The sequence below is a fragment of the Phyllostomus hastatus genome, unplaced genomic scaffold (assembly GCF_019186645.2).
Source record: "Phyllostomus hastatus isolate PE091 unplaced genomic scaffold, TTU_PhHast_1.1 phas_contig_58, whole genome shotgun sequence".
Classification (NCBI taxonomy): Eukaryota; Metazoa; Chordata; class Mammalia; order Chiroptera; family Phyllostomidae; genus Phyllostomus; species Phyllostomus hastatus.
The window spans coordinates 50,965,321-50,983,030 of record NW_025333916.1 but is presented as its reverse complement, the minus strand read 5'-3'; positions in this window follow the sequence as shown (position 1 = coordinate 50,983,030).

Genomic DNA, 17,710 nt, shown 5'->3' with positions numbered 1-17,710 from the left:
GTAGTAGTATCTCATTTTACTCTAAAATTCCCTATTGACATATAATGTTTAGTATATTTTTATATACATATTTTCCATCTGCATATCTTATTTGATAAAATGTCTATTTAGATCCCTCAATATTTCTTTGGGTTGTTTATTTACTTATTGTTGACATTTAAGAATTATTTTTATTTTTTAAGAATAAGCCCTTTTATATCAGCTGTCTTTGCAAAAATTAGTCCCCAGTTAGTAGCTCTTTTATTAGAGTATCTTAATGTTGTCTTTAACAGAGTATATTTTTAAAATTTTAATGTAGTCTAATACAAATTTTTTTTTCTTTCATGCATCTTGCTTTTAATCTTGGCTGTAAAACTCATTACCAAGCCAAATCTGGTTTTGATGGTGCATTTAAAAACTCACGATCACACCTTGGTCACCTAGGTCTTCTCCTATGTTATTTTCTATAAGTTTCATAATTTTGTGTTTTAATTTCTTTCTAGTTTTTGCTCTGACAGGTAGAGAGCTGGGAGATATGCATTCCTGTTCTCACAACAAGACCAAAGATTACCAAACTGCAAATAAACAATGTTCCTTAGATTCATCGAAGAACTGAAATAATGGGAAAAATGCTGCCCTAAAAACTAGAAAAACAAGTAGACAGATGCAGAGGATCACAGCTTACGAGGAACGGCTTACAAGCTTACGGCCTAGGAGCCAGGGCCTGTGGTTGGACCCAGTATAGGGAGGGACGCTTTGGACTGTGATTGACAGGTTGTTGAAAGCTTAGTGTGGACTAGACTGAGATTGAAAATTCCAACTAAGCCAAGAAGGAAAAAAAAATCTTATCTACAAAGGAATAATGATAAGAATTATATCACCATGTTCTTCAGAAACTATAGAAGCAAGATTACTACAGAGTGAAATATTTAACACGTGGAAGGAAACACCATTACCAACCTAGAATTCTGTAACTAGTGAAGTTATGCTTTAAAAGTGAAGGAGAAAACAACATACTTTAGACAAATAAATATTGAGGGACATTTCCACCAGTAGGACTGGCTTGCAGCAAATGTCAAAATAAGGTCTTCAAAGAAAAGGAAAAGAAATATGAAATTCTGATCTAACAAATGAAAGGAAGAATGTTAAAAAAATTAAAATTAAATTAAATATTTTTTGGGGTTTGTAAAATGATGTTCTAAGTTTAAACATTTACCTTATTTAGTACTTGGAAAAATTTTTTAAAAGATGGTTTTTCTTATATACTATTTGGTTATCTAGTCCTATATGGCGATACAGGATATATGTTTAATTGTTTCCTTGTAATCAATTTTTAGTATTAGTAAAATTTCATGAATTTGATAAATATTTCACTGATATACATCAAAAAATCTCAGCAAAATAGGGATGGAAACTTTCTCATGCTCATAAAAGCACATTATAAATTAATACAGCTAATATTATACTTAATGGTGAAATATTTAGACAACATATATCTGATAAAGAATTTGTATGCAGAAAATATAAATACCTCTTACAACTTATTAATAAAAAATAAAAATAATTCAGTGAAATTTGCTACAAGGATTTGAAAGGTACACCGTACCAAACAGAATATTTGAGTGAAAATGAAGAACACCACAATCTACTCAGTGTTATTAGTCATTAGAAAATACATTTTAATAACATGATGAGACATGTCTATGACCCTCCTAGAATGATTAAATGTTTTTTTAAGATTTTATTTATTTATTTTTAGAGAGGGGAAGGGAGGGAGAAAGAGAAGGAAAGAAATATAAATGTGTGGTTGCCTCTCGCATGCCCCCTACTGGGGACCTGGCCCACAACCCAGGCACGTGCCCTGACTGGAAATTGAACTGGAGATCCTTTGGTTTGCAGGCTGTCACTCAATCCACTGAGCCACACCAGCGAGGGCAGAATGAATAAATTTTTAAAGACTGACTATTACCAAATATTGGGTAAAGAATTCCCATGCATTGCAATGCAAAATGGGCTAGCCATTTAGAAAAACAATTTGACAATTTCCTATGAAGTTAAATATATTACCATAGAATCAGAATTTCATTTCTATGTAATTACCAAATTATATTAAAGCCAAGAAAAGCATCTTAAAGGCAGAATTCAGAAATTGATAGAATCTTTTTTCAAAGTATCTGAAATTTTGATAAGTTGTTGTACACCCATATAATAGAACCCAAATCAACACTAAAACTGAACTGACATAATACACACAAGCTTATGGTGTATGGTATCATGGTGTGAAGTAAGAGACATACATTTGATCTTATATTTCTGGCACAGAGCTTTCAAAACCTATAGAATTTACTAAGTTATAAAAATAGTAAAGGTGTCTTTTGCTATTCTAATGAAGTGGCTTTTGGACTATAGTGAAGGGTGGGGGCCCATTGTCCTGGAAACCAACCATGTGATTAGAGGATTACAACCTGCTGCTCACATCCCCCTGATCTGGGACAGAGGATAGGAGCTGATGGTTGAATTGATCACCAATAATTAAGGATTTAACCAATTTGCCCATGTAGTGAGGTCTCCATATAGACCCCAAAGGACAGGGTTCAAAAGCTTTCTGGCTGGTGATCACGGGCAGATTTGGGCAGAATGGTGTACCTGGAGAAGGCATGGGAGCTCCATGCTCTTCCCTTACTCCTTGCATTGTGCATCTCTTTCATCTGGCTGTTTCTGAGTTACGTCCTTTTATACTACATTAGTGACCTAGTAATTAAAGTGCTTTTCTAAGTTCTGTGAGTTGGTCTCTCAATTAATTTAACCTGAGAACAGAATTATGGCAACCTCTTATTTATCAGCAGTCGGTTATAGAAGTACAGGTAACAACCTGGGGCTGAGACTGGCAGTCTTGTAGGGCACATCCCTTAGCCTGTGGGATCTGATGCTGTCTCCTAGTAGATAGTGTCAGCATTGAGTTACATTATAGAAGATTCTGCTGATGTTCCAGAATTGTTTGTTTGTGTGGGGAAGCACCCCGCCTAACACACACAGAATCAGGTCAAGGAGCCCAAAAAAGACATGAGAAATTCCTAAAGGCTTATGAGAGAAGCCAGTCCCAAAAGACTACATATTAAATGATTTTATTTCACGAATGTCATCAAACAAAAAATCTTTTTTTTTAACTCCTAATAAAAAAGTTGCCTTGGCTTCCTGAAAGTGGTAAAATTCTTTTTGCTTTCTGGATGATAACTTGGTAGAACTTTCAGAAAGATCAAATTTCCTTCAAAGTATTGGATTTTGTCACAAAATTCAGAAATGCCAGGTCCCCTGAGGCGAATGCAAGTACACTGTCAGTTTTTGTGTGTGTGTTTGTTCCAAAGCTATGTGAAGTGCTGTCTCTTGGGAAGTCAGCTTACTTTAACTACTTCTGAAAAGATTTACTTTGGACTAATAAATATTATTTTTAAGATTCAAGGTGAAATGATTTTTGGTGGGTATTTTAGCCTTCAATTTTTTAAAGTTTCAGATATCAACTAAAATTATTTAAATCATTAATGCAAAGATAATATTAGAAATCTTTATCAATAAATAAACCAACTTATTTTTTTCAGTCAAGATCACTGTTGGCATTGTATAGTTTACCATTTAAGGTATATATAAATTGTTTTATCCTCAACAAAATTGTGATAGTAAAATAAATAAACTCATCATTATTTGATAAAGTGGTGGTAAATTCCCTAACCTTTATTTTTTAACCAAGCTAAAACATGGAATAGTCAAAAGCAAGAGTAAAAAAAAACAACACAAATGACATAGTAAATATACTCCTTAATATCTAATTTTCAAGAATTAAACAGATTTCAGAGTTTTAGTAAAGTGTTATGAACAGATATCTTGAGTTAAGTGATATAATTAAAATACAGTTAAATATATAGATACTTTATATACTCACATAACCACAGTCACACACAACCACAGCTAGACTCACAACCTCCAAACCTCATAAAAATGCCAAAGATCTAACATGGATATATTCCTAAGCACTTGTCATTTAATTTCATCTTCACAAAAACACTGCAATGCATGTGCTCTAGTATCCATTTAACAAATGAGGGTTCTGAGATTTATTGGGTAAATAGCTTGTGCAATCTTGTAAGTGGACAAGTTGTATTTCAATCTGGATCTGCCTTTCTCTGAAGCTCATGAGGTCACACTTACCCTGTTGCAGAGATGTTCCGTCTGCTGAATGACAGCTCAGATGCCTAGGTGGACAACTGTGAAATGAAAACTCTTAGCACAGACCAAAGTGGTTGGCAAAGTCTTTCATCCAATTGCATCTCCCTGATAGAGATACAATTTTTTTCTCAAAAGAGACATGTTTGCTGACTTTTTCTACCCTGATTATGATCTTTAGTATTTAAAATAAAATTTTTAAAATAACAATGTTCACATAACCTAAGCAGAGCTGCCATAACCACTAAATTTTGGTTTCTATTGTTTTTTCTAGTCTCTATCAAAATATTTGCCTTGAGAGTATTATATGCCTGATCTGATTTTACAAAATATATAAATCAAACTGAGATCAATATGTAGAAACACAAATGATCACAACTCATGTCTAAAGAAAAGGCTGACAAATCAATAAAGCAAATTCAATTAAACTGTTTAGTAGTTTTAGTTATCATAATTTACACATCATAAAATATATCCATTTAAAGTGTACAATCCAATTCTTTTTTTCCTTAGTATATACACAGAGTTGTGCAGCCATTGACAGAATAAAATTTGAAACATTTGCATTCCAAAAATAAACTATGCCCATCAGCAGTGAATCCCATGCATCACACATTCCCCAGAACCAGGAAAATTCCAACCTATTTTCTGTCCATAGATTTGATTGTTCTGGACATTTCATATTAATTGAATTATATAAATACTGTTTTCAGAATGCATCAGTATTTCATTCACATTACATGGATAATGATTCCACTGTACGGGTGCATCGCATTCTATTTGTCCATTTATCACTTTAGTATACATTCATTTTTTTCACCCATATTTTAGCTAAAATTAAAAAGTGCTACTTATAAACATTTTTGTATCAATATGTATTTTCCTTTCTTTTCAGTATATAACCAGAAGTGGAAAACATGAACATATAGTAATTTTAGGCTTAAATTTTGAGGAAATACCAATTTGCCAAAGTACACCATTGTACATTCTCACCAGAAAAGTATGAAAATGCAAATAATTTGCAACCTTGCCGACACTTGGTATTGATGCCTTTTGGATTACAGCCATCCTAGTGGGTACAGAGTTGTATCTCAAAATTGTAGTTCATTTCCTTAATGACTAGTGATGTTAAATATTTTTGCATGTGGTTATTGGACATTTGTGTATCTTCAGTAGAGCAGAGTTTTTGCACGTCCTTCCCCCGATCTTTAAATAAAGTCATTTGTCTTTTGATGATTGTGTTTTATAATTATTTATCTATTTAGATAAACATAAATATGAAACTCCAAAATGTATGTGTCCAGAAGTCATTACATATATCTTTTTTATTTGTAGGGGTGCCTCTTTCTTTCTGGGGTGGTATGAGTGCAACAGAATGGTTTTGAATTTTCATGGCAGCCGCTTTATTTTTAATTTGAACAGTTGTGCTTTTTAGTGTTATATTGAATTGGCCAAAATGTGTTTAGTTTGTTCAGTTTTGTTCCATAAAATAAAGACACATTTTTCATTTTCACCCATAACTTTATTGATTTGGATATTTTGAGTATGTTAGCAATCTCTCACTATTGTCCTCTGCTGGGTAGAGGCCAGGGGTGCTGCTAAACATCTTCCAGTGCATAAGACAGCCCCACGGCAAAGAGTTATTTGGCCAAAATGTCAACAGTACCAAGAAACTTTTTTTCTTAGCAGTGTACCTGAGGTTTGACAATATTGTTGATTTTTAAAAATTGGTTGTTGATTTCTTTATTATTTTCTTATTATTTCTTTATTTTTTTCTTTTGATTTCTTATTTTTCTTTATTATTTTGTTTATTATTTTCTCCATTTCATTTATTTCCTCTCTGATCTTCGTAATCATTACCTAATAACATCTCAAAGGCTATGTTTCCCAAAACCCAACTTTACTAAAATTTGACTTTTTCTTTAATTCCTTTATTTTCTGTGAACTAATAAATTTTGTGTTTCCCCTTAAGCCATCATGAGTTTAACATTTTGTCACTTGAAATTGAGTCTTGACCAATATGGTGGGAGGGAGGGAGATTGTGATCAAATTTTCCAATGAAACTTTGAAACTTTACTGGGCCACCTGGTTTTCATTGGAATCAGTGAGTGACATAGGAAGCCCAGTGCAGTTAGCACCACGGAGGGTTACCGCCATGAAATTTATCACCGACCCTATTCAATAGAACGAAAAAACTTGGCTACAATAATCAAACTGCTTTGGCATCAAGAATCAGAGACGATACTTGCAGTGGAGAAACGAAAACAACGTGATGTCGCTACAGACTGTTCCCTCTTTGGCAATGACACTCCAATTATTAAATCACTTTTTAAGAGCCTAAAAAGACCTCACTTTTTATTCATTTGTAACTCTTCTTACTTTCTTCACACCCCTTGGGTCAAATGTCCCTGTAGTGTTAGAAATAACAATATATGTAACAACAGATTTCTTTAGCATAAATTTTTATCCTACCTTCTGCATAAAGCTTTACCCTCTCCCTAGAACTATTAACAAACCCTCACATTACCTAAAATTTCTGTTACATAAAGACAAGAATATCTAAGATGAATGTGATGCATTAGTACACATTTTCTTGGGATGTCTGTTTAACTAAAATTTATCATCTTACATTTTAATGAAAAATATACTAAGAAAGAAGAGAATAAAATAAAGAGAAAAGAACTGTGTCCTAAGTCTGTAATTCACTGATTCTCTGAAATTGTGATAGCCACTGGTTCATTAAGAAAATAAAGGCAAGATATTATTTTTAATGTTGAAAAAAATGCTGTGTAAAATGAGATGATTACCATTGGGTATATCTTTTATAAAACTGTAATGCAACCTAATACAGTGATTCTAACTGTTTCAAGACAGAAATATGAAATTTCTACTCAAAACCATCACTTTTTTAAAAAAGTGTGTGATTCAAAACTGATTGCACTGATTAATGTATGCCGCATCCCATTATGTAAAATTTTTTGTTTACTATCCTTTCTTGTAGATCTGTTAACCTTTTGGGTAATTGATATTCCTCCAATTTACATTTCACAGTGATACATGTGAGATATTGTTTAACTGTACCATTGGGCGTGGAGGAGTTTGCAGATCCTGATATAGGCATAATATATCATTAGAACAGATGATTTTGCATTTGTTCTCCTGTGCTGTGAACTGCCTCAGCTACTGTTCTCACTGCTTTTTTGTTGTTGTTGTTAGAACATCTAAATCTCAAAAGAATCCCAGATTTAAAGGGAAAATATGCAAAATCAACTAAGAGTTGTTCAAAGTGAGTAGGTGTATTAAAGTGTTCAGCTAATTGCTAGTTCAGCGGAGCTAAATGCAATCTCTGGAGACGTTCGGTATGATCGAATACTGCAGCCTTCTGCTAACGCGCATCATTGCAGAAAGAACAGCCCTGCCAAAGGCTCCTCGCTTTCCTTACGCCTGGCAATACTGACCAAAGGTCCCTTCCGACACTACTCAGAAACACACACATGTTCACGCTGGAAACTTTGACTTTAGAACAAGTGACACTTTCAGTGGCAACTCATTAGGAAAACAACGGAAAGTTCTGAAAAATATCAATAAATAGGCTGAGTGAATCATGCATTCTGAATATGCATTTCTGATGCCATGTACTTTAAAATGGATACTTTTATCCATTTTACTCACTTGACTCATTCACATATACTTACCTTGCTCAATTCACTGACACCTAAATCAGAGGTACAACGTCATGACTACCAGGGGAAGATCCCTGCGAGTTCATGCAGGTGGGATGACTTTTTGATAACCTCAGGCATCAAAAAGAAGCATTAGACTATAGTCCCAGAAAAATCCATTCTTGGGATAGCAACATTTAGAACTCAGGATTGCAAAAACAAATATTCCTTCACCTACTGGTGTGAACAGGGAGATTGTGATCAAATTTTCCAATGAAAATTTGAAACTTTATTCGACCACCTGGTTTTCATTTGAATGAGCAGATGGAGTAAGAAGCCCAGTGCAGTTACATCCTGGCCCATGAAGGATTACCGCCATAAAATGTATTACCAAACCTATTCAATAGAAAGGCAGAACTGGCTACTGTAATAGAATTGGTTTGGGATCAAGTCTCAAGACGATACTTGAAGTAAAGGTAGAGAAAATTAAACCTGGTTTCAGGAAGTCATAATGAGAAAAGAAACTGCACACCTCATTTAGTGGGCAGAATTCTGACAATGCCTCTCAGTGACCACCCCCCTCCCCCTTGGTAACTCCCGTCCTCACTGATTGTGGACGGATCCTGTGAACAGGAGGAATTTCATTCCGATGCTTACGGCATATTATGTGGCAAAGAGAGATGATCCGGGGGCACTAAACCTAATCATATGAGCCTTTGTAAGCAGAGTGTTCTTTGGATGGGCAGAAAAAGGGAGTCAGAGAGCATGGCAATGATTTGAAACAACGCTGCTGGCTGCGAATAGAGAGGGGACCGCAGTGACCCAGACGGCATTGCCTGTTTCCTTCGGCTTGACTTAACTTTAGGCAGGTGTCTTCCTAACTACAGACCCTGACCTCCCTTTCCTTACAGCACTTATTTTAGAAAACTTGTGATTTTAAATTCTTTCTTCTGTCCCTTTAGAGATGTAAATCTTCTACAACCCAAAAATGATCTTCTTGAAGACCTGAGAGTCATCCCTTTAAAATGCAATCAGCAAAAAAGATAGCACTTCCATTTCCCAGTGTCCGTGGGAGGATGGGAGCTGGACTTCAGTCAGCAGCGGCTGCAAGCATGGATGACCTAATCACACTGCCCAATACCCGCCCCCGCCCACATCATCCAGCACTTTTGTTTTAGCTCATCACAGCATTTAAAAATCTTTATGCCTTTTGTTAAAGCAAATTTTAACTGGATCTCTCTTCTGTGCTGTGATGGCTGCTTTCTCTTTTTGTCATAGTGTTGGGGAAAAATTGTATGTCTAAGTAATCAGGTGCAATTTTTCTTGTATAACATACAAGAATCAATGCATTATATTTAAGACCTGAGAGAGATGCCTAGCAGTTAGCCAACCACGTGGGAGGACCGCAGTCTTTTAACCACAGGGAACTCAATTATACCAAATCTAAATGAATTTAAACGTTGGTTCTTTCCTAGAGCATCAAGATAAGAGCCCAACTAGCCCAACACCCTGATTTTGGGCTTGTGTAACCCTAAGAGAGCACGCAGGTGAACCCACCTGGAAATCTGACTTGTAACACTTACTTCAGCCACTAAATTTGTGACATGTTGTTATAAAGAAATAGAAAGCAAATGCACTTCACGTGAACCCCAGAGAATTTAAAACTTTCTGGTTTAAATATTCAATGTTATAAAGAGTGACGACCTTTAGAATTTGGCCATGCTCTAAAGAGCTTGGCATTTTTTATAGCTACCTTAAATAACACAAGAAGATTTTGTTAGTGTTTTGTTTTGTTTTGTTTTTTCCCTCAGCTGAGGACATTTTTTCACTGCTTTTAGAGAGAGAGGAAAGGAGAGAGAAAGAAATTCAGTTGGTTGCCTTCTCATGCAGACCCCAGCTGGGGATCTAACCTGCAACCTGGGTAAGCGCCCTGACCTGAAATCAAACCTGCAAGCTTTCTGCCTCAGCAAGGATGCTCTGACCAACTGAGCCACCCCAGCCAGGGCTGTTGGTGTTGCTTTTATTTAAATCAGATACCTGAATGTTAAAAAAATCTTAGTTATTTTAAATTTCTTCATCCTTTAAAGCCATCATAAGCATAGAAATTTCCTTATTGTCCTCTACATACAACAGGCGACAATTTGATAAAATAAATTATGTTGTAAATAAATAATTTAAATAATCACATATGTTTTAACCTTTCCTACATTGGTGAATATGCATGTTGAAAATATTATTTAGTCTGATAGGGCATAAAATGGGCAAATATTTGGAGTTTACTTCCATTTAAATGTGGAGCACTTTTAAGAATCTATAAAAGTTAGACTTAAGGATAATTTAAGGAAGTTTACGTAGGGAAACATGAAAGCTAAAGTAGTCAATTTTGATAATGCTTCAAAATGCTTCCAAAATACATAGCATCAGACTATGTACTTCAATTCTCACATATTTATGTCAACACATTACGTAGTCTTTTGATTGCTTCTGTCTGGATTCTCTTTGTCAAAAAAAAAAAAAGTAATTTTCCAGGTAGAGGACATTCCTATGCTTAGCATGTATTTTGACCTAAAATGAATGTACTTCATTAAGCAATCAGCTAAACAACATTAACAAAATAATATTTCATTATAATTACATTTGAAGTTGAGTTTTTATGGTTTCATTCATGCAACACAGAGTATAATCACCTAAACTATCTGAGCCATAATCTCACTTATGTTTCCAAGAATGTTACCTGTTTCTTTGATTTGAGTGTTTCTGTGCAATTAAGTATGGACACAATGCATTTGGAATTATGCTATACATTCTATTACCAAAAGGTGGCTGGATTATTGAACTTCTCCATACTTTATCTATCAATGTTGCTTCATGAAAGCTTTCTTTCCTCATACCAATATTTTACCTGCTGCACAATCAGGCCCTTGGTCATTAAATTTGTCATAAATTGTCCACGACATGGAATCGGGAAAACGTGTCCAAACCTCCATCAGACATTTGTCTCAGAACACAAAGTTTCCAGACTATGCATATTTTCTTAAATAGTTTAAAAAATCTCTTCAGTCTTACTTTCAAGTTTGGTAAAAACATTCACATATACCTGGAAATAAAAGTCACCCCACATCATACCTGTTTTTATGCACTAAAATATTTCATTAGAATTATCTGAGCCATACCTGTTGTTCAGTAGCCACTTTCTTTTGTTTCATTTATCAAACTTAACTACTCACCAATGAATAGTGCATATAATTGAAATGTTTGTTTTTTATTATACTTTTTTTAGAGATTCTTATTTCAACTTTCAAAGACACAAATTCCAGAGGATGTTAAAATACCCTGATTGAATTCTAGTCATTTAAATTAGTATATCTCTTCATTATTTTCACCTCCCCAAAGTTTATTGATAGTCTACTGCACTTAGGGCACTATAACAAGCACATAGAAAGATGAAATATTAACTAAAGACATAGCCATTGTTCTCTTTTGTGACAGAGGAAATGGAGCTGTAACACCTTTTGTTTACGGACTTGTTAGATGACACTTACTGAGAAAATGACAAAGCATGTCTTACAGAAGTAGGAGAAAAATGAAGACCTACTGAGAGTAAAAATGGTGAAGGGATGTGATGCCAGCCAGAGAACTGAGCTAGAAAGCTGGCCATAAAATCAGTCATCTTAAATGTGTCAAGTTATTACCTGACCGCCTGAATCTTAAAGACTGTACAATGAACGTTACATGTTATTATTATCATTAGCATGATTGCTATTCTTAGCATGAACACCAAGTGATATGAAGTTCAACACTTATCTATCTGCCTTACATTCATGATTTTGTTTAAATCCTCATGAATTCATCCTCTCAATGAAGAATGAGTTTTAAGTCAACTCCCTGCAAAACACTCTACCAGATATTAGTGTGGCAAACAAGTCAGAAATGGCCACCACTTTTATGACCCTGCCATTTAATCAGGGAGATGGACAACATATAAAATTAGAAAGTTATATGGTTCTGACATTTTCTGTAAAGAAGTAAATACTGCTGTGGATATACACTAAGGAGGTAGGTATTGGTTAAAAAAAGAGCAAGTAGGATTTGAACCTGACTATGAATTAAAATTGCCCCTGGCAAAGGGAAGACCTTGAATGAAGACCCTGAAGCAAAAGGAAGGGACCAGGTGCTTTGGAGGAAATAAAAATATGCCATAGTGACAGCAGCTTTATTTCAGAGTCTTGTGATTGAGACAGAAAAACCTGAGAAACAGATATGAGTGAGTTAGAACCTTGCAGGTCAGGTTAATAATTTCAGACTTGACTCTAAAAAAAATAAGAAGGGGCTGCAGGTTTTTCAGTTTGGAAGTTACATCATCGGGGGGGCAGCTTTTGAAATGGTTATAGGTCTCTGTAGAAATTCAACTGGCTTATAGTTAGAGTAATTGTGGAAAGCCTCTCTAGAAAGATCGAACATTTGTGCAGGTAAGATCTGATGTTGTCTTCTTTCAGGAAGTGGCTGTATTGATGAAGAGAAGGGGGTGTACTTGAGGAATCTTTAATATGTAATGTAGGCAGGGATATTGAAAAACCAGACATGCCATTGGAGATAAATGTGAGGGTTCTGGTGGCAAAGTAACGGCATGATGAATTATGTGGTTAGCGGCACCACTTACTGAGCTCAGGCACAATGGAGAGTGTGGACAATATAAAATATGAATGCAGGCGTATTCAATTTCAAATTCGGATGTGTGATAAATATCATGGTAATTTTTCGTTGTTGTTCCTGGAAATCAGAACAAAGTCTAAATTAGAAATGTGTTTCACAATGCATTGTGAATAGAGCGTATGCAAAATCATGAGAGCAGATCAAATTAACTAGGGATGCAGGATAGGGAAGGACAGGGAAAGGAAAAAAGTCTTACAGTGTTTATTACGGCACTATAGTTTTGTCCATTTTGCCTATTAACTTTCTCTTGACTTCTAGTTCTCTACTAATTCTGTCCATTTCTTATTTAAAGGTAATAACATTTGTCACCGGAATAATTCTAGCAACCTCTTCAGTGTTTTGCTTCCACTATATCTGCACTTTCATCACTATTTATAGTGCTATCAAACAATATTTCTGTTGGAGAAATTGAACTTTTTTTATACTTTAAAGTTAATTGTCTTCCCATTTTCTTCATTATAAACCTCAAACTCATTAGCTCCTGCTTTCGTATTTATATTTACATAAGGAGTCCATGGACATCTTCCTATTACCTCAGCTTCAGCGGCATTCTACCATAAAAGCTTGAATTACGCCTCATTATTATTTGTTTCTTAAATATTTCAAGGAATACTTTGAATATTCCTTTGTGTATTTTTGAAGCTGTTCTCTTGTAACCTCCTTGGTACTTCCAGAATAGCTGTAATAAATCAATGACCATCTCTTCTTCTTTTTTCAGTTTCCCGTGTCAGGTTTTCAGGGCGCCAACTGGGGAGTCTTCAGTGTTCCTTCTCAATATCCAAGACTTCCCCCCTTTGGGCTCCTGGGGGAGACTAGACTTCTGGGCCCATTTCAGTTGGGTGTGGCATATGAATTCCAAGCGAAAGTAGTATGAGTCACCTCCAGCCTGGACCCAGTCTGGCATGAGTCATCTCCAGGCTGGATTCTGCCAGACTGGGTCCAGACTGGATCACTTCTGGTGTAAGATTGTACGGATTACCTTTCCTTGTCAAGGTGACTGTGGAAGCACCCCTGGAAATGAGACTCTCTGATGCTGAGATCAGTAGTAGTGACTCTGGGTTTCAGAGCTCCCTCTGCTGAGGGGGAGATATGGGAAGAACCTCTGCATGTCCCTTGTTCCTGCAGCCAACCTCTCCCATTCTGACGGATAAAATAACAAAGGGTCTTTGCCGAATTAATGTGGAATCAATGAATTTTATGTAAACACATAAGAATGTTATAGTAATGATAAAGTGTGATGTCAAATTAAAAAAAATTAGAGTGAGAGATTGTGGTTAAATAAAATTATTCAGAACAAAAATAAGTGGCAAAGGACCAATATTACAAAAGTGATGAAAATATTTAGGTGCATATAAATTTTTGAGACTAAAATAGGAAAATTACTAGAAAAGATAATAGATTTTTCTCACCATAGTGTTTATAATAACATAAGAGTATGATGTGTGCATATATAAATACAGCATAAATAAAACAGTGTAGTAAAATACATATGTGTGTGTGTGTGTGTGTGTGTGTGTGTGTGTATACATGACAAAACAATAGCAAAGGAAAGCAAGGCAGGATTTTGAATAACATGTTTCAGATTGATCATGATATTAGAATTTAGAAATAGATCACTGATGAGATAATAAAGCATTTCCAAAATTTCTAGCCTTTCAAATTTTCTGTCAACCCTTAAATAACTCTTGAGGTTCCACAAATGGCCCCTGGGCATTTACTAAGTAGCTTCTCCCTCTGTGGTGATAAAGAATATCATTTCAGCCCAAGTGTGGATATTGGTAACTTCACTCCAATGTTAGTGAAATGAGTTTTAACAAAACCTCACCTAAAGTTATCTGGTCACAGATGCAAAGTATTGCTCAAAACCCGAAACATTTATATTGGATATTAGACAACATTGGTCCTTGAAGTTCTTAACTGACACCCACGAGAGATGCTCTGGACCTGACCACCTCTGCTTATTTCCTCACTGACCACCTTTTTGTAGCAGACCACCTGGCCGTCACAGTGACGGTTCCCTTGACTCACTGACAGCTCCCCTTAATCTGTAATCAAGCCTTTCTGATGACAGGCATTGGACAGAGGAAAAGAAGTGATATCCCGCCCCCCCCACCACTTCTACTTATGGGCTCAACTCATTAATCTGTAAAAATGCAATTAATACCACAGACAAATTTTCACATAAGTGTGCTGAGCAGAGTTGCTCCTCATGCTGAAGTTCTTCACTACAGTTAAGGCTAGGGGGTTACCATCCTGCCTACAACATCATGGGACTCATTTGCTACTTTTTGGCTTAATAGACTTGACTCCTTATAAAAAAGAAAGTGTAATCCATCTTCACCCATGAATTTTAATTTTTTCACTGAAAAATAGTCAACTGCTGGCAGTTTAAAAATAACACATTTTCATTTTCTTCTGTACATTAAGTGGTGCATTAGTATTACAGCACAATGATTTATAATTGTTATATGATATTACACTCGATGAACTGGGCAAGACAGAATTGTTCCAAACAAGATGATGAGAAATGATGAAATTTTAAATATAATGGGAAGTTTAGGAATAATATTAGAACAAAAAAGACTCAGCATTTATTCTGAGAATACAAACCAGATCATTTTGAAAAATGATGAAAATAGAGCCTTATTTCCAGAGAAAAAAAACAGTAAGAAAATAAATAACAACAAAAAACAAAAGAACTCTTACTAATACACTAAACTTTGTCCTTACCATTAGGATTATCTTCTTTACAACATATCCTTAGGAAAAAAGTGGATCTCAGTGTTCATTTACATTGTATGGGTAACTCTGTGTGAGTAGACGTGTAAGTGTCTATCTGGACTTTAACTACTGGGCGTGCATTTTACCAAGATCATCGGATTTATTCCCTTCAGTTAAAATAAAACCCGGAAGAGGTGAAAGTGTTCACTTGTAACTACCAACAGGCATGTTGCTAATACCGAGTCGGTAGATAGCCTATAGCACAGAGGAGGTTATTGGAGGAAAAAGATCATTAAGTTGCAACTTCATTTATTTCCTCATAACACACAGTAATTAATTAGCCCTGGAGAATTTCTTCCAAGTCATTCCTTTAAATCTTTGATCTAGAAGCATCCAGTTGTAATTCTTAAGTAAAAATGTCCTTCTCAGCATGCTTGGCCTAACCTTCAGAATGTATTTTCTTAATTTATTCCAAGTGTTCTTACATACCTTATGAAAGACACAACTGAAAATTACTTTCAAATTCTTCTAAATCTTTCTGCTAAACTGTCTCAATTTTACCCTAAAATATTTTTTACAAGGAATAAGTAACAAAGCAATTATTTGTTCACTGGGGAGAAGACAAAAAGCTTTAACAAAATTTCTTTTGTCTTTAATAACAGAATCATACCATTATTTTTGATGTTTGATAGAAACATCTTAAATGTATTATGAAAAATTAGTTTAGTCATAATTTCACTTTAAGCAAAGCATGAGTAATCTAAACCACATATACCACATTTACATCAAAACTGATTACTCAATAGGCTGGCACTCCAGTCAGCAGGAATGGAATTTCAGATGAAAATGCCAAGGTAGGTTAAGAAATAAAGAATGCCGAAAGTGGTACATACATGGATAAATTTAACAAGCTTGAACTATTTAAAATAATATGCAATGCATTTGAAATGGAGACAGTTAAAATACAGAAGCCATAAAACAGCAGTGGGAAGTAGAAACAAGGAGTCCTGATGTTTACAGATCCTTTTGTTTGAGACAATTAGCTAGGGTAACAATACTGTACAAACTGATAAATAAAAAAGTGTGTATAGTAACAATCAAAGTAGGGAAAATAATGCGATAGCACACATTTCCAAAATTTTTCTTGCTTAACAACAAAAATATACATTTTAAATACATTGTACATCCCACATAGAGGCACTCAGGGATGCAAGCTAACGGAAACTCCATCCTGACACATGTATTATGAACACCGTAGTAATGAGACATAAATGTGGTAAATTACAAATTAGCTCCTAAAGATTCTTCTCCTACAAGACATGTGTCACCCGTGCACATATTCCATTGGCTAAAACAAGTCACATGGCCACAGCAAATTTCAAAAAAAGGGCAAAGGTGTGCGATTCTATCATGTTGCTGCAAAGAAAAATGTTGGAAACATTCGGGGAACATCAAAGTTTATCCCAGTCAACCTGTCTACTCAGTAGATATTCAGCCCACCATTCCTCACGCAGGCAAAACACACTCACTCCTTTCTCAAGGAACACAATCTAAATTATTCACCCAATGATGGGAGCTCACCCTGGACCCAAAGACCAATAAATAGTAAGGAAAAGTTATTATTTCCCTATACATTGACTGGAGTTGAGGGAACTGAGACAATAAAATAGCAATAAATACTGCCATCTTGGAAGAGGAACAATGAGAGAACAAAAGAGTTAATGGATTCATAGAGAAATAAAAGGAGATAAAATATTTTTTAAAAATAGTGATGGTCACACAACATTTTGAAAGAACTTATGCCACTGAATTATAAACTTAAAAATGGTGGAAATGGTCAAATGTATATGTATTTTACTAATTTTTAAAAAAGTGTTACAATGAAAAGAGAAAAAAATTTAAAAAAAAGTTTGTTGTCCATAGTGATTCTGTAATATGAGCTGGAATTATAACTCTATCCTACAGTGAATAATGTTTAAGGTAAGCTCTCTTCGTTTGAAGCCAGAATCTTCTCTGTAGGAGAAATCTCTAAATCCTCTATTCTTTCCACTCCTCATTTCCATACTCTAGTGGGGTTCTCCTTTCCCCCGACTATTGCTCTGGTCACATGTAAAGTATACAATGTGGCCTCCATAGGGGATAAGAAGTTTCAGTCACCTAACTCTTGCTTATAAAGCATTAGCTCACAGGTTGTTATAGATGAGGAGATACAAAGATCAGCTACATCCAGAGAGTCCTGGTTTTCATGGTAGTTCACTTCTCTTAAAAATATAGGGTGGGACAAAAGTGGGTTTACAGTATGGAAAATAATACAAGGATAAACTGTGTTTCTTGTACTCACAACTGTGAACCTACTTTTGCCCCACCCTTTATATCAAAATTTTATTCAATTGTATACAAGTTTATGTACCAATTAA